Source organism: Mus musculus, chromosome 15, assembly GCF_000001635.26.
Source record: "Mus musculus strain C57BL/6J chromosome 15, GRCm38.p6 C57BL/6J".
Lineage (NCBI taxonomy): Eukaryota > Metazoa > Chordata > Mammalia > Rodentia > Muridae > Mus > Mus musculus.
The window spans coordinates 44,818,447-44,842,034 of NC_000081.6; the positions used below are offsets into that span (position 1 = coordinate 44,818,447).

General features: G+C 39.4%; 1 long non-coding RNA gene across 3 annotated transcripts; it reads right to left on the reverse strand.

Annotated features, from left to right (window-relative positions):
- Positions 1–498: 498 nt before the first annotated feature.
- Positions 499–18,688, reverse strand: Gm33852. Of its 3 annotated transcripts, none has more exons than XR_875329.2 (3): positions 18,501–18,688; positions 17,572–17,643; positions 499–3,978 (listed from the first exon to the last, which is right to left on the reverse strand). It is a non-coding gene; the product is annotated as a predicted gene, 33852 (long non-coding RNA). The 3 variants fall into 3 exon arrangements; XR_875330.2 differs by having other exon boundaries at positions 18,497–18,688; XR_384073.4 differs by lacking the exon at positions 18,501–18,688 and having other exon boundaries at positions 17,572–17,873.
- Positions 18,689–23,588: the final 4,900 nt, after the last annotated feature.

Sequence of the window (23,588 nt, forward strand, 5' to 3'; positions counted from 1 at the left end):
TGTTGTTGGGTTTTTGTTTTTGTTTTGTTTTTTTCCGAGACAGGGTTCTCTGTATAGCTCTGGCTGTCCTGGAACTCACTTTGTAGACCAGGCTGGCCTCGAACTCAGAAATCCGCCTGCCTCTGCCTCCCAAGTGCTGGGATTAAAGGTGTGCACCACCATGCCCAGCCTCAAAATACTTCTTAATAGCCTCTGTTGTATACATTTGTATTCGCTATTAGTATACTTAGTAGAGGTGCAATAGAAATAGTGCGTGTTTGAATGTTTTCGCTATTTGATTTGCAAAGAACACACCAGTATGTATGCTGGATATTCTTATATGTTGGAAGCTAGAGAAAAAGAAATTATTTAAAATATTTCAAATTTGATGAATTTTTAAAACCAGGGTTAACAAGCACCAATTTGTACAAACTCTGTAAAAATGCTACCAGTCTTAGAAACCCACAGAAAATACTATACACTAGATAGTAGTATAAAAATAGAACTTTGTAACCAGTAATAAAGGGGAGTGCGTTTCCTTTATTATTTCAACATGTGTAATTTTAGTTGTTCCTTTTCAAATTATAACCGGATTTAAAAAAAAAAAAAAAACAACCTCTTTTCACACAGAAAGCATATCATTAAGTTTTCCTTGGGGGGCAGGGAGAAGACAGCTGTGTGCAGGGAAGTCTCAAAATAGCCCTAAAAATGAATGCAATAGCTTATTAAACAGACTGTATTGCAATGAGATGAGCCACAGTGTTTGATGCCTTATCGTTTACACTGACTTTATTGTCCTTCCCCATGCCTGATGTGGGCTGCAAGACTCAGCATAGCAAAGCTCAGACCTCATGGATGCACTTTGGGAGGGGTGTCCCTTTCTTCTGTGATTTTATTTTTTGTTTGTTTGTTTGTTTGTTTCTTGAGGACATCAGATAAACTTGAACATCACATGTCAGTGAGAATTCTCTTCCTTTGGCTGTTGCTCTGTTGTTACTTTTCTTGCCTCTGTGATAAAGCATCTAATAGGAATAACACAAGGGCGGCAGCTTTATTTTGGCTCCTGGTCTGAGATGGTGCGTGCCTGTTCTGGTGGGGAAATTCTCAGCGGCAGGAGCAGGTGACTAGGACTCCTCACATCTGGTGTCTCTGCAACATGGCTGATCTCCAAATCAAACTCAGTGAGGGGGCTTCTGGATATCATGAAATTTGCTCCCAAATTTCCTACAACAGTGTTTTTATGTTTTCTTCATACTGCTTTCCCCAGAAAGAGGTTCATCATTTCTTGAAAATTCATCAGGATGCCACTAGTTAAAAGATGTTTGAAAATGATGTTTTATTGTGGTTCAGAGTCCTGGACTCTCTGTCACCAAAGTATGAAGACTCTAAGCATTTTTAGTTTAAGAATAGATAGACTTCTTTCTAGAGGATACTATGATAAAGTATGTTGTAACCACTTGAAACTGTACACTTGAGTGGCTTTAGATACAATCACAATTGTGTGTAAGCACCATTATTATCTATATGTCAATTTTTCATCATCCCCAGTAAAAATTCCGAGCCCAATAACTAGTGATTCTTTCTCCTGCCCCAGCTTAGCATCAGCTCTACTGTCTCTCTGTGGACTTGCCTCTTCTAGTGGAAACACACAGCATTTGCTCTGTGTTTGATTTATTTCAGTGTTATACTATTTTCAAGGTCTATGTATATTGTTGTATGTGAAAGAAAGTTGTTTTCCTTTTTATGTCTGTGTGCTAAGCCATTGCATTTTATATGATATTTCTATGTTTTTATCTAGAGATAGGTAGTTGTTTGCTTTTACTATTTTAGCTATTGTGAATAATGTTATTGTAAATATTGGTTTAATATTGCTGTTTAAATTGCTGCTTTTAACTATTCTGGATATAAAACAAAATAAAACTAAGAGTGGAATTTGTGGGAAAGTTCTCTTTTTATTAGATTAAAGTGTTACATTGGTATCTTTTGTTTATTAAGAAAAACTCTTGTAATATGCATACTCAAATTTTTGGTTCCTAGATTTTATTGTCTGCATCTCATTTGATAGGACTCCACATGAGCCGTCTCTGTGATCACGAAGCTTTCAAAAGTGCTTTTTGCATGTTACTGTCTTGTAAAATGCTTTTTGTAAGTCAAAAATCTGTCAAAGACTAAGATAGCTCTGTATTGCCTACCCTCAGGATAGACCCTCTGTTTTCTCTTTTAGCTTCATGCAATCATTTTTTTCTGTTTTGCAACTTAGGCGTTATTCCCATGCAATCTTAAAATTTTATTTCACAAATTGCTTGAAATGGCACTTGTCACCAGTGAAGAAGATGGGATATAAGAACATGTCATTCTCCTTGTGGGGATGATTATTCTGGACACGGTACTAATTTGCTAACGTGGAAAAAGTCAGTATTGTTTATAAAGACCTTGACATATCCACCAAATTGAGAATTTTAAGTAAATATCACGGGCTTGGGCTTGCTGATCCCTAGGATAATTGCTTAATGCAGGTGCCTCAGAGCTCCTTATCCTCAGAAATGGTATAAAAACGATGACATTATCAAGGTGTAGGAGGATGAGCAGGAAAAAATTAAAGATGGCCTCATTGTTGGAAATGAGACAGAAGGTTCATTTCCATGGAGATATTTTGTCCTTTCTCCTAGACTCATTCTTCTATCAGAAAGGCAAGAGAGGAGGAAAGGACATATTCCTTAGAGACACATAGTTAATTATTCCAAATAATGTGGCTCAGACTGCCAGTTAATAGGAATGGAAATCAAGTAATCTCAGAGACCTGCAGGGCCACATGACTTCTTTTGCCTCCTGCTGTCAGTCCTGCTGGATTAACTCTGGTCCTCTATGCTGCCCAATGACTGAAAAGCTGTGGAGTCAGAGAGTTGAACGTTTAGATGGAACTTGTATTCATGTCTCTGTATTTTGTCCGCATCTTTGCTAAGTAGGAACTCAGATACCAAATAAATAGCCTAGAGACAAAGGGCTACATAGAGTGGGAGTTCAGGGTTCCGTGATTTAAAATTCAGAGCAATTGAACTCTGATTTTAGATTCTGTAACTTGCTAGCTATGAGTCTTTAATAAATTACATAACTTTCATACTCTCATTTTTCTTCTATAAGACAGTTCCAGTAAATACTCTGCATAATTGATATACTGATGACATAAAATAAGGCTTATATACGCCTACTGTTATTGCATGGCTGCCTTCCTACCTGCAATATGTTAGTTTATTCTCTTCATACATATTATCTCAGGCTCACGCAGTGAAAGTCTTTCTTATGCATCCTGCAGGTTACCATGCCTGTAGGTATCTCAATGTAAATGTTAATGTAATGGAATACAATTTCAATCCATTCTCCAAAATAAGATTTGAGCAGTCACTTTAGAAGAGCACTTTGATTACATTATTTCCATACTTGACATGTATCAATGTCATTTGATCATCATGAGGACATTTAGGACTATCTAGGCAAATTGTCATAGCATTTTATTGACCTTGGTTTCTGCTGTCAACTTTGTCTCTGCTATTACTTGTTCTTAGATATAGTTAAGTATCCAAAGTTTCTCACATGGCTCATTAAAAATTTTTTTTTCATTCTTCTTCTTTCCCAGAATAATACAGGATCTGCATTGCTGGTCACTCTCAAATGTTTAATCTAAAAGCTTCCTCGTTCCTCTTGCATGTTCCCCCTGTACAGTCACTTGACTGTAGTAAGCACAAGCCTTTGCTCTCCACAGAACAAGAGCTGTCTTTCATTTTCTGTATGGTCTTCATTTCATTATGGCCTTCAGTAGATATCAACTGATGTTTACTGCACTAAAAACTGAATAAGAATCTCAGTGCTTTGAATACAATTAGCTTCATGACTTTTCTTCCCATACTAAGTCAAAGACGCGTCCCCAGTCTTCTTGTTCAATATTGCTTGGTGGGCTCACTTTGAGGTTCCTCTCCTCACTCCACAAGCTCTTCCGGAAGGCTGGCAGAAAAGCACAAAGAATAACTCAATCTCGTGAGTTCAGGGATCAGGAGCAAAGCAGAGCACACTGAGTTACCTAAGTGCTTTGACCAAATACCTGGCAGAAACACTTAGTGGAGGAAGGACTTACTTGGCTCACAATTCAGAGGCCGTAGCCTGTCATGTCAAGAAAAGCATGGCATGTTGGGGATGTAAACTGGACATATTCATGCCTCGAAGAGTTATGGCGCTGAGATCCAGCCTGGAAACCAGAGATGGGCATCATCTCCAGTCCTACTCCCCAAGTTTATTTACATTCTTGTTAGGCTGCATCTCCTAATGTGCCCGTGAGATTCCCACACAGTTCACCAATCAGAGATTAAGTATTTAAACCTATAATCCTGTGGGGGAAAAACATCACATTCATACCACAACACACATAAAATATCATAGTCAAATTCTGGGCAGTGGGATGAGGGGTCAAAATCTAGGAAGGATTAATATTGGAATTGGAAGTCTTTGGTCATGGGGGGCATGCCATTAAAGGGGACTGCATGTCCTTTCTAGTCTGTCCTCCTCCTACCTATGATGTAGATGGGATTTGTTCTGCCGAATACTCCTGCCATCATGGTGCTTTGCAACAAGACTAAACCAATGGGTAGAATCAACTTTCCTAAATTTTGTTCCCAAGCCATCTCATTCTATATAAGAGAAAAATTTTATTCCCAACCCCCCCTACTCTATGTAAGTGATTCAGCCCAGCTATTTATTTGTTATAATAAAGGAAAGTTGGTAAACACAAAGGTCCTTTTGAAGTTCCTGGATCAAAGAAGTAAATTATGTGGCTGTGTCACATTTTCCTGTGGCAGTGGTGCTGGTGAACCATAAGCTGCCCAGAGACGAGCCCTGGATTTTACCTGTATTTGAACCTCAGTCCCTGCAACCTGCTGTATTCATGACATCCTCACCCTCTCTGTCAGCTGATCAGAGAGTGCATGCCCTTGGCTTCTGTGCTTTTTCCCAGTGCTAACCAGCCTGTGTGGGTTATGCTCAGATTGGTTTATAGCATTAAAGATGCAGCCAAGTTTACTGAAGAAGGTCATGTATATATATAATATTTCATGCACATTTTATCCTAGACAAAGAGATTAAAATACATGGTGCAAATAAGGCTCTATAATGATACTGAAAATAAGAAATCATTGAAAATTCTACCTTCCTAAAAGCCTGTTTTCATTTTGTATACTTCTTTCTGGATTTGATTTGTGCATGCTTTCAATCCAGAATAAATCAAATACCACATCCTTTTCATTGTTTGTTTACTATGTCATGTCTAAGTTAACTGCTACCAAACTATCCTGATTGCTGTATAGTCAACTTATTTATTTAAAATTTTTGGTTATTCTCACTTTTATAAGGTATTTTCAAGTGTTGTAGGACTATTTCTTGTGTATCTTTTATGAGTTTAAGGCTCATGCTTTACAAAGCATTTTATTTGCTTGAAAACAAGTCAAAGTGTGGTGAGCATTCTTATTATTCCTGTAAACGAACCTATGCTATTTTTGCTTTTTTTTTTCTTTTTACTAATTTATACTCCCATCTGTCATGCATCTGTGTATTCCTCCAAGCACTTTGAAAGCCATGAACTCCAGAACTGAGTCAAGTCTGCCCTCTTGGGGTTAAATTTAGAATTTCAGGACAGATCTTTTCCAAGGATTCATTTTGTATTTTCTTTCTTGGTATCTTACTATACATTAACAAATTGTGTTTTTTTTTTTTTCCTTTGTGTGTGTATCCAAAGTGGGATGACTTTATGCATTTTAAATGTTGTGAGACTAGTATAATGCTGTTGTTGTTGGCACTTTGTTTTCAAATGCTGGTATTGAAAAAAAAATTCAGGTATGATTTGGATGTATAAACCAAAATATTAACTGAAAATTAATCTTAGAATAGATCCAGGTAACATGAGGTAAATTTTTGTATAGTGTATTAAGGGATTTGTGGTTTTACTTTAAGAATACACTGGTTTTGGGTGGAGAGCAGATGGAGCTAAATACTTTAAAAGAGTGAAAAGATGTATTTGAGAATGAGGGCTTCTCCTCCTCCTCCTCCTCTTCCTCTTCTTCCTTCTCCTCCCCCTTCCTCCTCCCACTCCTTTTCCTCCTCCCCTCCTCCTCCTCCTTCTTCTTCTCCTTCTCCTTCTCCCTCTCCCTCTCCCTCTCCCTCTCCCTCCCCCCTCCCCCCTCCTCCTCCTCCTCGTTGTCGTCTTCTTCTTCGTCTCCTCCCTCCCTCCCTCCTTCCCTCCCTCTTTTCTCTGGTAGACCCAGAAAACCGATATAGATCTCCTAGTTTAATTATGTTCCAAATATGGATAACTAGACCAGGGCATTTAACTGGTTTTCATGAGAAAAGAGCCAATGAACCCATATAGGACCCATAAATGCCCAGCTCACTCTTTCTTTGGTCATCCAACTCCATGAGAGACCTCTTTTTTATGAGTCTCTTCAAGAACTGTGGCCAGCACTAAACAGGAAGAGATGCAGGAAGCCCGTTGAGAAATAGTGCGAACATAGGGAAGCAGGCTTCTTAGGTGTGATGGCAGAGACACTTGAGTCCCATGGGTCTGATTTGTAGCCAAAATCTGTGAGCTTAGGGCTTGGTTCTGTGTGTGGTCTTAGGGAAGTCACCCAAGTGCCAGTCTTTTCATCTGCAAACTAGAGATAGTGATAAAATCACATGAGCTATTGTAAGGGTCCTATAATCTGCTTAAAAATCACATGAGATGGTCACCTCAAAAAGGACTAAGAAGAAGATTCAGCCTTAATGCCTTCGAGCTGGAACAACAACAACAACAACAACAATAACAACAACAACAGCCTGGCTGAGTACCCCTGCACATGCGTGGCTGCAGGGTTGATCACAAATCATTTGCAGTGCCCTGCATAGGTTTACCCTTCGCCTCCTTTCTACAACCTTGTGAAGGATCCCCATTTATAATTCTATTGACAGACGTGAAGTGGAGGGCCAGAGAAGCTTGATTTGATCACATAGACATAGGAGGATGCTCCAGAGCCTGACCTGCATAGCCTGGTTCCATTACACGAGCTTTCCTGCCTCACTAGGCTAGCTTCAGGGCTTCACCAATGCTCAGGCCAACTGTCCACTTACACAAAATTGTCCAAATTGTGGATACTATACAACACACTCTGTCTTCCGGATTAGGCAATTCTGTCATGTGTTAGGAAGCAGAGGAAACCTAGATCTTTTCAGACTAATTATAAAATGTAATCTTGCTATAATCTATACTTATCAATGTGAGTTAATTATTATATCAGAAGAACAACTTGGTTTTTGTTTGGGAAGATTAGTGGAGAGTCATGATAAGAACTGTGTTCTATTTTCTCAATAGTAGAGGGACGATGACATCAAGACTTGTTTTGTTTTCAAAGGCAATGAACACTACTGAAAACCTTTTTTACTGCAAGGGCTACGCTAATCCTGATGAACCAGAGAGCTCATGGTACTTAAGGAGGGAATTAATATTATTCGATGAAAAAGGTAGTTGTTTTCTCTCTTATAAAGTATCAGAATGTAGGGATTATCCTTGGGAAATTCATCTTTATATGAAAATCTGAATAAGGTTTTCTTAGTCATTAATATGAGAGCTAAAAGTTGAAGACAAATATACAAAGAATTATAAAGAACAGTTGAAATGGGAGGGCTTTTAAAGACAGGCTAATGTAGGAGTGTGGGGGGAACATGAGGTGTGGCTGGTGAGCAGAAGGTAGAAAGTTCTTTTGAATTGGGGGATGGTTATTACCTTTTCCTTTAGGGCACTCAAGGATTAGTAAATGGCTTCACTTGGTGTGTGTGTGTGTGTGTGTGTGTGTGTGTGTAAGGGGGTGATTTCCAATCTGTGGTTGCAACCCCTTTGAAGGGTTTGAACAACCCTTTCACAAGGGCTGCCTAAGACAATCAGAAAACACAGATATTTATTCTACAAGTCATAAGAACACAATTACAGTCTTGAAATAGCAACAAAAACATTTTTTTATGATTGGAGGTCACTGTAACGGGAGGAACTGTATTAAATGCTTACATCATTAGGAAGGTTGAGAGCCACTGCCTTAAGAAATGGACTGTAAAGGTGTATAGTTGAGGTTGTGGCTACACGTAGATTGTCTAGTACTGAATGGAGATAGCTTTGAATAAATTTAAGGTGATGCAGAAAAGAAAGTAGGCTTACTGGATGTTAAGGAGATGTTCTCAATAGCACTTGGTAAGGAAGTGGGTAGGAGAGAGGAACACATCCGAGAGAACAGTTTTGGGTGTCCTGTAGTGCAGATCAGTGGATAGTCTTCAGTGGTCTCTTTATAGACCACTTTTATGTGTCATAGAAGTACATAAATATGTACATGATGTGACATTCACAAAAACAAGCAAGCAAACACCCATCATTCTTGTTCCTGTCTGACAGCCAAAAGGGCTGGCTCAGCCAGGTGGGCTGTGCGCAGTGTGTATACAGCACAGGTTGAGAAAGAGCAAAGGATCTGCTCATCTGCAATGACTTACTTCCGTTTGCATTCTTGTCATCAAGCTTGCTGTATGATCAGGGCTAAAGAAGGTCTTACAGACCCACCTTGAGGTGCTAAAAGCACTTAAAGCAACAAGGGGAAGACTAGAATTTTATAAGCATTTATGTCCAGTATTAAAAAGGTGTGTGAATGGGAAAACGTGTCTTTGTTTTGCCTACTTTCTTGGCTTTTGATATTTACTGAAGAGGCATTTGTGATGTATCAGATACTAGCACTGTGCCTGATACTGCAAGTAGGGACACGAGGGAGAGAAGCTCCCTGCTTCCAAAGGGTTTACAGACTGGTACAACTAAGATAAACACAGAAAGTAAGCTACGTAGAGCAAATACGCGTGCTCACAATGAGTGCTGTCTGCTTTGGGAGCTGATAGAAGATGTTCTGGGCTTATAGGGTATGCTGTGTCTTGTCTTAAGATGGAATTTGGAAAGTGAGAACAGAAATGGAGTCAACTGAAGCGGCTCAGACTTTCAGAGGGAACGGGCTAGGCACCAGGTCATGTACACTGTAACTTGCACCCAGAGTTCTGACTGTGACATAGGGTCAAATGAAGAGAAGTAGCCTAAGATGAGGTGAAGATGTAAGCAGAGTATTTCAAGAAAGTCCAAGCAATAATCATAGCAGATACAGTTTTTCCTTTATGTGCATGCATGCATTAGCCTAAATAATAATCTAAGTACCTAGCAGGTGAGAGAGCTCATGAAGATGAATGGAGTTCCCTGTTCCATTGCTGTCTCATCAGGTTGTGGAGGGCTGAGTAACATCTCAGTTGGATTTTGATGATTGTGCTACATAGCCTTTCAAAACTTTAGGAAAGATCCATCCAGACTGTCTTTTAAAAGCAAAAGTGAAATCATGGCTCAGGGAGAAAGTATGATATTCTGATGTTCTGTACATACGCTACATTCCAATAAAATATTCATTTAATAAAAGATTAAATAAAAAGACATTTTCTAACAACCTCACATGTATTTTCTTCATTGGCAGCATCATGCTATGAAATATTAGTTGTGTTTATTAATTCAACGTCATTATTTTGGCAGTTTTTAGCTTACAAAATCACATCATCAAATAAAATGTATTTTTGCTTGTAAGAAACCAAAAAACCTAGAAGACACAAATTAGAATAAAAAGAGCATTGAAGAATGTTAAGATTGTTTAAAAATAACCAAGACAATGAGACAAAAAAAAGTCAAAACAAAGCATAGAGCCCACTAAAGAGCAAGCAAGCAAGCAAGCAAACAAGCAAGCAAGCAAGCAAGCAAGCAAGCAAACAAGCAAGCAAGCAAGCAAGCAAGCAAGCAAGCAAGCAAGCAAGCAAGCAAGCAAGCAAGCAAGCAAAACCCCATGGCATTCATTTGTGTTGGCCTGCCCTGATGTGTGGCTGGCATACACAATGACATTCCCTTGGAGAAAGCGGACTTTTCCTTTCCTAGCAGGTAGCAACTGAAAATTGCTGCTTGGTTTGCGATGAGACTTTGTGTCTACTTCCTTTTGTCAGTGCTGGGATTTTGTCTAGCTTGAATCTGTCAAGTCTTTATAGATCGCCATAGCTTATGTGAGGTCAAATATGTATCCCGCCTTTTGTTTATGGAACCATCCACTACCTCTGGCTCTTACAATCTCTCTACCTCTTCTTTTGTGCTTTTTTTGAGAGAGAGAGAGAGAGAGAGAGAGAGAGAGAGAGAGAGAGAGAGAGAGAGAGAGAAGGTCAGGAGGATCTGGGGAAGGGCAACCCTGATCAAAAGATATTGTATAAAATTTTTTAAATAAAAAAGAAAAGTGCTTGTATAATTTACAAAAAATTTATAAAGTGAACACCAGTTTCTATCTATATAGTTTAGGAAATGGAAAAAAAAAACAAACAAAAAAGATACCTTTTCTTTTGGGGGCATGGAGGGGTGGGGAATCAAACATAAGCATTGTATATTCATTTAACATGGACTGGGAGATTCCATATCACCTCACCCCTAGATAAAGAGTTACAGATACCCAGTGTTTTTAAGAGAGGGGGAACAGTTGTGTCTGGGGACCTGTTTCTACATAGCATGTTCAATCATAAGTGGTCAGTTATGTATACATGTACAAACCAGATTCATTCTAGCTGGAATACAGCCAGTTCATGTGGCCAGACATGTATTCTCTAAGGATCATTGACTGGATCCTCAGTAAGAGAATGTGTGTAGGTGGGTTTTGGAGGCAAGTAGAAAACTTAAAACTAAAGTAGGGAAGGAGGGAAAATACCACCCAGACAGTGAGGCTGGAAAATTGACATATCCTGAAATTTAGGTTGTCCTGTTGGGTATCTGAATAGTTAAATGTGCAAATAAGTAGACAGTGTTTTGATCAGAAGTAAATAATTCTGTGCCTATGAAGACAGATCTGGAGTTTTCCTTGAGATAGGTGAATGACAGCTACACTAATATCTGAATGTAAACTAGGAAGTGGGAAGCACATACATAAAGAAGTAGGTAGTAGTCAAGTGGTGTTGTGAAAGAGACCACAGGAACAGGGTCTGCTGGGAACCCTCTGTGGAAACTGGGAACGGCAGTTGAATCTGGGGACCTCCCAGTCCCACTTTTAATTTGCAATTGATTTATTCTCTGTGGTGTCATCTCCTAAACTTTCATGTGTTGGGGAAGAAAGGAAATGGAGGGGGAGGGGAAGGGACAGGGAAAAAGATGGAGGGAGGGATGGAGAGAGGGAGAGAGGGAGGGAAGGAGAGAGAGAGAGAGAGAGAGAGAGAGAGAGAGAGAGAGAGAGAGAGAGAGAGAGAGAGAGGTGTCAGTCCAAGGAATCAAATTTTCAAGTGGCTGGCATGACTTAGTTGTAGATAAAGGAGAGAGAGAAGGTACAGTCAGAGTTACACAAGGAATGGTAAAGGTTAGATGTGCTAGGGGCAGGTGACTGGAAACTGTGGGAGAAGCATGCAATAAATAGAAAAGGTAGTGAGTCGTCTAAGGTGGGTGTGAGGGTTCACTTGGCAGAACATAACAGAAATATTAATTGTTGTAGATTTTTTTCAGGGAGTCATACTGTATATCAGCTTACCAAATATTTATGATTTAATGACAGTGGAAGGACAAAAATAAATTAAAAGAGAACACTCATGTCCAGTCGACACAGTCGAAGGGACAAAGCAATGCTAGGTGTTTGATGGACAGTCAAGAGATGCTCCAGGAAATAGACAGCCTGTCACTCTATCAGGCTTGGTGATTTCTATGTTTCTGTGATAGAGCTCAGACTTCTTCCCTGCCCTCACCTCAGGTTATTGGATTTTTACTTGCCTCCTCCGTCATCTCTGCAGAGCTTCAGAGGATGCTGGGGTATCAGAAGGTGAGCCCCGCAGATGTGAAGGTCACCCTGGCACCCCCAGCCCTGAGGAGGTAATAGGATATGAGAGATGATTTGGGGCAAAGGGATCAGAGTACAGAGGAAAGGGGCCAAGCTGTGTAAAGAGAATTCTGGGCATGCTCGCTGTGTGCTGGAGAAGTCCAGCTTAGGAGAAGAGAGCTTTGCTTCTGACTCAAATGGGATGGGAGATACATGTGGCTTTCATGTCCCAAGGGGCTGGGAATCATGCAGGCTACACATAGTCCCTCTTTCTGTCATTTAGCCATCCACACAACTATGTACAGCTATTCTCCTTTCACAGATGAAGAAACTGAAGTCAGGGAACAATGAGTAGTCTTTAAAGCTACACCCCAATCTAACTTAAATACAAACTCCATTTTTACAGCACCCAAACACATAATTGAGTTACCCTATAACAGTATTTAATCTGTTTATTTATTCATTTTTAGTGTCCATTCTCAAAAAGCATGTGTCAATATATCTGACTCCAGCTAATTCCAGGGAGTCCTACTATTGAATACTGTAATAACTTTCTTTCTGTAAACAGGATAACTGAGCAGCAAAAGGTTCAACCTGTATTCTAAAAGACATCATCAGCTATAATATGAACTTTCAGAATATTTAATTCTGTTGCAGAGACTGTAGAATTAACTTTCTGTCCACTTAAATGCCTGTGGTCTCAGAGCAAACTTGTCTATGAGTGGCAGCTGTGGAACACAGCTTGTGAATAATCAAGCAGGAAGGCTCATTTTCCAGTTGTTTTGTTCCATGCTGTTCAGCTTAAATAGAAAGGAAAGGAGTGAGGATTTTAGATTAATGGCAGTCAAGTTTGTTGGGTAATGCAAATCAGTGTCTATGTCACCAGAGAGGACTCTTATCCATGTATATATCTCGAGGATATATACATCTAGATGTTTTTAAAAGATGATGTTTGTTTTATTCTATAAGTATCTATTTATTACATATTATTCACATGAAGGGTTTTTATCGGTGGGCAGTCTTCAAGAGTCTTAGGCAGTCATGCCTGGTGTGCTAATTTGAATGTAGCTATGGAGGCTAATGAATCATGTCTGGGATGATTGTGGTTTCTCTGAAGAGCATGTTTAAACTGTGACAGAGGACACAGATCAATGTTAGCTAAGTTCTTGACGTATCTCCAGGAGCAACAGAACTTCAGTAAAGTTTCTTTTCTCTCTTTCTCTCTCTTTCTTTTTCCTTCCTTCCATCCATCCATCTTTCCTTTCTTTCCTCTTCTCTCTTTCTTTCTCTCTCTTTCCTTATTTATTTATTTATTTATTTATTTATTTATGTGTGTGCGTGCCAGGACACGTGTGTGTAGGGGTAAGAACACAGTTCAGCAGGGTCAGTTCTCTCTACCACGTAGACCAGGTTTGAACTTATGCCATCAGGCTTGGTCCCTTTACAGGCTAAGTCATCTCAGCCCTGCAGTTGCATCTTTGTTCCATGTCTCATTGAGATTTTCCAGAGCAGCCTGTGTCCAGGGTCTAATACATCTGTGGAGAAGTAGGAAGGGTGGAACAAAGAATATCTTATGTTCTACAACAAACGTCACTAATGATACAACTGTGGAGAAGTAAAAAGGGTGGAACAAAGAATATCTTATGTTCTACAACAAACGTCACTGTGGCATTCTAATGTTAGGATCCATGTTATGGAGACAGATTAAATTGTTTGCAGGTTAGTGTGAATGATTGAATACAAAGAGTTAAAGATCACTTTCTTGTTTCATGGTTTGCCCCTGAGAGTTCAGACCTCTACTATCTGAACAGATTTAATATTTGAGTCATAAAAGCCTACTTCTCAGTATTTCATAAGGATTGTTGTCACATGGAAATGCATATTTTTGTATCTTACTTTGAATTCCAAGGTCATGATTTAGGTGAAGGAAGGAAAGCGATCATTTTGAAGGCATTTTTATTATTATTTAGGTGTCATCTTCTTGGGTTTTGAATTATTCAGACGGATTACATAGATTTTGACATTCCCTTTTTCATGGCGTCTGTGTTTATTTCATTTTTATTTACCTCACTAATTCAGATAGTTCAAAGACTTCCATGAAAGTCGAAGGCTGTCATAGCAGAATAGCCACTTCCAAAGCATCATGATCAACTTAGCCCCAATCCTCACTGCTCAGTGCATGCATTTTTAATGGATTCCCCTTTCCTTGCAGGCTTCTTTTTCATTTCTCCATAACTGAATATGTGTCCAGTCCTGAAAGCTTTATGACCTTGAATAAAACACGTGTTTTGGCTCAAATGAACTTGCCTGAGGAAGTGAGGAATTCCTTGCTATGTGCTGTGAGATGCTGAGACTTGAATGACAGGGTATAGGATGCTCCTCAAACGTTTCTACAAAGGCTTTCAAACAAAGATGAACGGCCGATACTGCCCTCTAGTGTACAATCCCTCCCTTCCAATTTCAGTCCTAGTCTTAGCTCTCTGAAAGGTTATAATTGTGTTTTTAATACACTGCACAACCAGACACTTGTCCTTCACAGCCGTGAGTCTTGCTCATTTGTGCCATTCTGGGAGCAGTTATCTTTAGTCTCTTGCTGGGTAAAAATTGGTCTACAGGGAAATCAAATTGGTTTTACCTGTATATACATGCATGCAGTGTAAAGAAAAGGCCAGAAGAGGGTGCCAGATCACCTGGAACTGGAGTTACAGATGCTTGTAAGCCACCATGCGTGGTACTGAAAAATCTGGGTCCTCTATAAGAGCAATAAGTGCTCTTAACAGAGGCTGAGTCTAGCCTCCAGCTTTTAAACAGGCGATTTGTTCATGTTTGCATTCCCAGGCAAGATACTATTTGTAGACGACACATGCATTGCTAGGATCTGTTCCAGGTCAGACCCTCTCACAGTACTGGGTATGATCACCTTCTGGATGTGTTCCCATCATTCTTGCAGATCTACTTGTCACCATGCTCTGTGGCCAGGAGGCTGATCTAGAGGAGCTGTTTGCTTTCTTTGGGGGTTTGGCCTCAGGCAGCCTCAGTTAGGGAATTTTGTTTATGGAAGAGAGAGAGAAGTGGAAGCAATGATTTTCACACAAAGTGTCCAAAGGCTAGCACACCTCTACTGCAGGTCCCTGCTCTTGTTACCTGGGGCCTGTTCACTTAGGTCCCCTGGTCCCGTGTTTCTAGTTGTGTTTTCTTCCCAACCTTCAGGTTTGAGATTGAAAAGAGTACTTCCTGGTACTATCCCTCACTAGGCAGAGACTAAGTGATAGTCATTCTACCAATAATTCCTTATTAAACTTCCTTCAGATAATTATTCATGTGCTTCCTGTTGGGGATGGTGGTGGGTGGCTCTGATTAATTTTGGCAATAAACATGCTTTCAGAGAACATAATGTTATGCCTTAGTTTTCTTCTAGGAAAAGAACATGGATAATAAACAAACAGACATGCAAAAATAATTGTATAATCATCTTTATAAAAATATTTGATGGAACAAAAGTAGAATGTTGGGTGAGAAGTATGACATTAGATTTGGAAATGGCAGAAGACCATAACTACTGTTCAAGGGATGATGGTCATTGATGAGCCCAATAAAACAAAACTAGTAAAGACATTTAAAACGAAATTTGCCTGCAGTCGTACTGCAGTCAGGGATCCAGGACATGGAAAAGTCATCCAGTTACAGGGTGACTAGCATAACAACATATGCCAGGTCCTGTTGGACCAAAGGACAATCAGCTGAAGGTTCATAGGTTTTAAGTGCTTGTGGTTCATTGAAACTTAAGTGAGGAATTCCTGGCAATAAGTAGAAATTTTCTTCTCTCCATTGCTACAAGTTTAAAAACACAGAGCTTGAATAATGTTCTCATTTCAGGTTCACATTAAACTTGGACTAGTGTAACTCTCATACTGCTAACTGAAAAGAGATGAAACAAAGGGTAATAGTATGCAGGTAGAAAAGTTGCTGGCTGCAAGGTCCTTGGGAAAAACAAATAGTATAGAGGGAGCAGTAGTGGTTGAACACAGGTAGCTCAGAGAGTTGGAACAAGACGGAAGAAAGGCAGAAAAGGACAAATGACATGATGCCCAGCATAGAACTGGGAAGCAGTCCTTGGAGAAATCTGGTTGGTGGTGAAAATATGAACAGAGGACCTTGTTACACAAGCCTACTTTTCCCATCTTACCTATCTGGGGACTCCAGGAAGTCAATAACTGTTTCTTTTATACTAGAAAATACAGATATATCTATATGTGTGAGTTACATTAAAAAGGTTTCCTTGGGATTTTTGAAGATCCAGCTCAACGCTTGTCTGCTTACTTTTCTATTTTTCAAAACATATCCGAACTTTTCTGCTTTTGCTTGCCACTTCTCAACTTTGGGCTTGTCATCCATATGTCTAAACCTGGGTCTATTTTATTACTATTGCAAATTTCTCTTCCAGAAAGCCAGCCATGTGTGTAGCTTATTACTTCTTACACAGAGCTTTCCTTGTATTTTCTTTTCTCCTTTAACACAAAGAAGCATTATTTCTGATTTTAAAGTGCAGACCTCTCACTGCAGGTAGGTGTGCAATTCTTATCCACAGTTAGATTTGTTCCTGATCCTTTACCAACTTCTGCAGTGCACTGTGGTATTCACAGTAAGTAGGAAACAGCAACACAGCACCCTGCCAACAATGCACCCTGCAACACAGCACCCTTCAAGGCAGCACTCTGTAAAACTGCACCCTGCTGCATGGCACCCAGCAAAACTGCACACTGCAACACTGCTTGCTGTAACACTGCATGCTGTAACACCACATGCTGCAACCCTGTACCCTGCACATTGCATGCTGCAAGACAGCACTCTGTAAGACAGCATTTTGCAACACTGTAACCTACAATATTGCACCATATGACATGACCCTTTGCAAGAAAGCACCCTACAACACTACACCCTGTAACACACTACACCTTGCACACTGCATGCTTTCAGACAGGACTCTAAAAGGCAGCACTCAGTGACACAGCATCCTGCAACACATCACACTGCAGCACATCTCCTTGCACCTCTGTACCCTGAAACACAACAGACTACAGCACTTCACCCTGTAACATAGCATCTTGTAACATGGCACCCTATAACATGGCCCCTGTAACATACCTCCTTGCAAAACTGCACTCCTCACCTCCATGGAAAGGTTTCAAAATTACATAGGCATTGCAGTGCATGCCTGCAATCCCAAACACAGAGGACTATAGGCAGGAAAACTGCAAGTTCATAGCAAGACTGAGCTACATAGCAGGACTTTTTGGGTCTGCCTGGAGATCTTTGAGTCAACAAATTCTTCTACCTGTGTACTATTGTCCTTTACTGCCTAGTCAACCATGTCTCAAATGTAACCTTCTCTAAAAATATTTCCCATTTTATTTGTTCTCAATTTTAAAATAAGTTATTTAAAATGAAACTTAAAAAATTGGTACAAATGACTATATGTAATATGTGTGAGGTTATAATATAACTTTTAAAAAAGGGCAGTGCATGTATTTTTGATTTTTAGTTAAAATACTCAGAAACTATAGTTCTATTTTATTGCTTTGTTCAATTGTTTTGCTTTGAGGATACAATTAGCAGTTAAAATGCATATTCAATATTTAGAAAAAACAATTGGTTGACCCAGTAGAATTTTAAATAAGAGATACTTTACCCAGTGAATGATGCTGGCTGAGAGAAATCTATGACTTCTCCAAATTCGTCTTTGTTTTCAAGATATGGCTTCCTGTTGACAATGACAAACATGGATCAGTCACAGACAGAATGGCGCAGGACTTGTTGCAAAGATAAATACTGGATAATACCAGTTGGATTTAATCAGTTTTAAAAACGATACATAAATAGAATTAGAAGCGGTTTTAGTTAAGAATGGCATGAATGGAGGATCCAAGAAATATCAGAGAGGGAAGAGAGGGCTGAACATGATAAAATACATGTGTACGTGTCTGAAAATTTTTAAATAAAAATAATGAAAAAGGTGTTCGATTTAGACCACTCTGATTTAGGCATTACTCTATAGTAACCACTAGATGGCAGAAGTAAACAACAAAAATATACCGTCATCCAGCTGCAGGAAACAAAAACACCCAGAAAACCCCGGGTTTTATTCCTTCCCTCCTTGCCCCTCCCTTCTCCACTTATTATAGGCTCATTTCCTCAGCCTTCCCCTCCATACCCCCCACTGTCCCTGTGTTTACAGATGTAATTTTGAGAAGCCCTACTTGGTTCTGTGAAAATCGGTCACAAGAAGTCATAATGCAGATACTAAAATTGCACAAAGTATTTTCTTGAATTAAAGACGTTTTTCAAAACTCCTTGGTGCCGGAGGTGGGGATCAAGCTTCAGAAGACAGCAGAGCTCAGAAAGACTTAGGCTTCCAGTTCAGGTCTTTAACATGCAGGCTGGGCGGAGTGGTGGTGGGAAGGAGCAGACAGAAGAACATGCTAGAAACCTTAGGGCTTTGTCTACACTGATAAGATATATTTGGCCTCTGATATTATCAAAGCATTGGCTGCATAAGGATCAAAGTTCAGAACTGAAGTTTTTCTTTGAAATAAAGCAAAGCAGAGCAAACTCACCCACCCAAAGACACAGCAAACAAAGCAACCGCACAAGCAAAGCCCAGCAGGGTGTAAGTACAGATGCTGGAGATGGAGATGCTGGCTTTGCTGATCTACTGCACAGGGGAATCAAGGGCTTGACTGACAGCCATGCAATTCAGGACTGTGCTGGGGAGCTTGGCTCGGGCTCTCGATTCTCCCTGGAGTCATCATTCTCCTCAGCAAATCCTCCTCGTTTATTATTAGTTTATTTTATCTATTTTCAAAGACTTCTCCTTCTGAAGACTGGACTCTTGGATTATTAAGTGTAGAATTTGAATTTTGTTCCTGGATGCCCCAGGCACACAAAAGCATAAGTTCCAGGACAGCCAGGGCTATACAGAGAAACCTTGTCTCGACCCCACCCCCCCCCCAAAAAAAAAGAAAACAAAAACAAAAGACTTTATGGAGAGGCCTTATGAAAACTTACTAGATGAAAGCCAATTTAAAGAAATAGATATATATGCATATTATGCATATTATATATATATATACACTATATAATTCTCTCTCTATATATATATGTATATGTGTGTATATATATACACACATATGGTGTTTGAAATATATACACACACACACACACACACACATATATATATTTGTTCATATATATATATATATATATATATGAACAAATAAGAAATCTGGTTTCAGAAGACATGGTCCATTATATGAAAATCTCAGTGTTCGGTAAATGTTAACTCCCTATGAGTTAGAAATGCACAAGAGTCACCCAGATCATGTCAGGCTATGTATTACCATTGCTCTAGTTATTGTGCACCATAACTAGATGATAACACCTATTTCTGAAGACACCATATGCTTTTGTTATGGCACACAAAGAAACCAGTCTTGAACTGACAGGAAAACTCTCCTTACTGTTAACATTCAAAGGTTGGAGGCTGCTGTGCTGGCTGCTAAAGGATAAAAGACATAAATGGTCCCACCCAGGTATGCACCCTGTATGTTATAATACTAACCTGCCAGTCATTATGTATCCACTGCAATAGTGGCAAGACTGCATATAGGAGTAACCAACTACTTATTTGAATTAATTTGAGACCTGTTCCATAGACAGAAATTCATATACTTTAAAGATTGTCAAATCCATGGCTAGGGGATTTAAAGGCTCTAGGGGAGCAACTATTGGTGTTTTTTCTAAGTGGTCTTATAATCATATTGCCTTATAAATATATATGTTTATACCCATTGATTTATGATTGATCATCCTTGATCAGAGAAACCTCTTATGGCAGTGGGTGTGGTTAATGCAGAGATGTATCATCATTCAACGTGCTGAAAATAATTGGCTGAGAGTGCTCATCTGTAAAGATGGTTACTTTTCTTTTGGAGTGTGGCCCCAATAGAGGATCCCAAGCCCTTGCACATATGGGCAGCAACGACTGGACACAGCAAGAAAACATAAATAAATAATAAAAATTATAAAAAGGGGACTTGAAGCTGGGAGGGAAATATGTTGTGGAGTACTGGTGGGATTTGGAGTGAGAGTGAGAAGTGGATTTTATCATATTCATACATGTATATGCATGACAGTGTCAAGGATTAAACATACATGTATACATATGTAAACATTATTATTGTTTATTATGACATTTAAAAGTGAATGCCTAATGATTTTTTTAAAAATCAGTCTTTAGAAAGCTTCTGTAAGGTTAGTCACACTACTCAGGGACACACTGGGAGCTTTACTGTCCAGCTGCCATTTTTTTTAAATCTATAGGTAATTAAGGCATAGAGGAATGGTCACCTCTTTAGCTTTCTCCATCTTTTTCATAATCTTGGTTTCTTTCACAGAAATATAGGCAAATGAGAGAAGAAAAGACATGCTAAGATAACCTAAACCCTGCCAAAACCAAAGGGATTGGGGAAACCCCTTTCCTTGTTGTCACCTATCAATTCTTTTCTCTTGATATTGAAGTTTAACACCAGTCCATGAAAGAAGGCAAAAGGGAGGTGCTGCTTCCAGGTGAAGCAGCTTTTGTGACTATAACCTCACAGAATAAGGACTCTGTGAACTCTGACAAAGTTCAGTGACCTCAGTGCATACATAGCATGTATTTAAACAGATCTTTCAGCTGCCAGGCAGCACATACACAGTGAGTGCAATTGTGCAGCCGAGTTGAGCATCCATGGCTTCCGTTCCTGGAGAGTCCTTCCTTAGTCAGGTGGTAGACCACCCCGCCCCCTGAGCTATGGTTTTCTCATTCATAAAGCAAAACTGATACTATTTGCCAACTGTGTTTTGCTGAGTGTGAACTATCCTGTGAAGTGCCAGGCATACCCAGGCCCATAGTAGAGGCTTAACAAATGGAAATAATTAATTTGGGACAGTGATAGAGGAATAGATTGTGAACTGTGAACTTTAAAAGGCTTTGATTCTTATTCTCCATCCCAGACAGGCTTCAGGACATGTGTGGGCTACCTGCATCTCATCTGCACATGGTGATGATATTATGCTATCCACAGGCTCCTTGACCTGGGACTTACTAATCATACATCTAGTGGTAATTACTACTATTGTTCACCCCTTATGCTATTTATTGAAATCAAAAGACATTTGTATTTGGAATTATGAAAGACTATACAAAAGAACTATTGTTTTGGGCCAAATGTGTTTGGTATATCTTTAATCCTAGGCAGAAGCTGCTAGTTCTCTGTGACTTCAAGACTAGCCTGGTCAACAGAGACAATTTTAGGCTAACCATTACTAGAAAGTGAGACCCTGCTTAAAAACCAACCAACCAAAAAAACCAGTAAAAAGCAATTCTTGCTACAGGGAGTATATAGATTTATTGTCAAGGAAACAAAACAACAAAAAGGAAAGTAAAAATATAGCAGCTAAAAACACTGTTGCTTAAACTTAACAGAAAGTGAGCATCACTACCAAATGTAAGTGAGGTGGTGCATAGTCAATTTGGAGGATTTCAGAAATGAAAGAGTCTCAGGAGCTGCCATTCCTTAGGGTGGTTTTCATGGACAGACTAAGATTGCAGATGTGCAAATGGAGGTGGCCAGACAGTAATTTGCTATGGAAGGACATAATGAGAGAGGAGGCAGTGATGGGACAGGCTGTGATTTTTATGTGATGTGGATAAAGAAGAACTGTCCTCATGAGACGAAGGAATGGAGAGAGTGAACCACATTCAGATCCAGATAGAGTAGCACTCAGCAGTGTAACATGAAAGCTGCTGCAAAGGCCTGACTTAGGCTCTTGCTTGTCATGTTAAGGTAGCTAGGTGACTCATGGCAGAAGAGACAGCAATGGTAAGCTGAAAAGGTATCATTGTGGGACCAAGATTTATGAGTGACAGATTATGAGGACCTTGTGTGCCATCTCAATGATTTTTAACTAAACTTGAATACAATAAAAAGCATTTGATGTTTTTGAGCAGAGGAAAGGCAAGACCTGATTTTGACCTCTAAAAACTTTCTTGGCTGTGTCTTCATGAAGGCAGAGAGTTGAAGTATGTTGGATGTTTGAACACCATCAATTCCCTCCCCTGCCCTCCCCACCCCACACATATACACAAATGTTATTTTTTAAAAGAAGGTTTTGGTGCAGTGGGAGAGTTTTTGTGGAATACACAGGAACTACAGTACAGGTAAGTGTAATGACTAGTAGCTCATGTCAATAGGCAGTTTAAACATGTGGTGATATGGAAGGTTTATTGGGCCCCAGATCCTAGTAGGTTCCCAGACCTTAACACAACTGACCCCATGATGACAGTGCCATGAAAGCTATAAAGCCACCTGCCAAGGCAAGGGTGAAGACAAAGACCTACACACAGACCTATCAAAGAACATAATTATGGGAAAGCTTCTCAATGTACTAACTGTGCGTTCTGGCTTCTGCAGTTCTTTTCTGGCTAGCAGTTCTTGTTAACTGAAGTATGTCAACTGAAGACATAGATTTTGTGCTTAAAGCTCACCCTGAGAAAGTGTCTGAGCTATACTGGGATTCAGAACACCCAGTGAAATTGCCGAATGGCTAATAAAAACTTCCTCTTGGCATAAACCCACGTTTGAGCAGTCTGCTTTGGTGAACACCCCACAACAGAAGGGTCCATCACTTGCCTTTTGTGGAGATGAGAGATCCACAAGCCTCTTCAAATGGGTAACAGACCATAGAACTCTTATCTAATTTGGGGGTTAAATTAGAAAAATTAGTTGTATATTAGCTCTCTGTCAGATTTAGGGTAGGTGAAGATCCTTTCTCAATCTGTGGGCTGCTGTTTTTCCAATTGACAGTGTCCTTTGCCTTACAGAAGATTTTCAGTTTCATTAGGTTCCATTTACCAATTATTGATCTTAGAACCTGAGCCATTGGTGTTCTGTTCAAGAATATTGTCTACTGTACCAATATGTTCAAGGCTATTTCCCACATTCTCTTCTATGAGATTTGTTGTATTTGGTTTTATGTTAAGGTCCTTGATCCACTTGGACTTGAGTTTTATGCAGGATGATAAATATGGATCAATTTGGATTCTTCTGCATGCAGACTGCCAGTTAGACCAGCACCATTTTGATAAACATGCTTTCTTTCTTTTTTTTTTTTCCATTTATAGTTTTTCCTTCTTTGTCAAAAATCAAATGTTCATAGGTATGTGGGTTTGTTTCGGAGTCTTCGATTAGATTCTATTGATCAACCTGTCTGTCTTTCTACTAATGCCAGACAGTTTTTATCACTATTGCTCTGTAGTACAGCTTGATGTCAGGTATGGTGATTACCCCAGAAGTTCTTTTATTGTTCAGGATAGTTTTGGCTATCCTGGGTTTTTTGTTTTTCCATATGGAGTTGAGAATTGCTCTTTTAAGGTCTATAAGAAGTTATGTTGAAATTTTGATAGGGGTTGCTTTGAATCTGTAGATACTTTTGGTAAGATGGTCATTTTCATTATGTTAATCCTAACTATCCAAGAGCATGGGAGATCTTTTTATCTTCTGATATCTTCTTTAATTTCTTTCTTCAGGGACTTGAAGTTCTTGTCAGACATTAAAGCTTAAAAAAGAAAAGACTAGCATCATTAAGAAAAGTCAGAATATTATA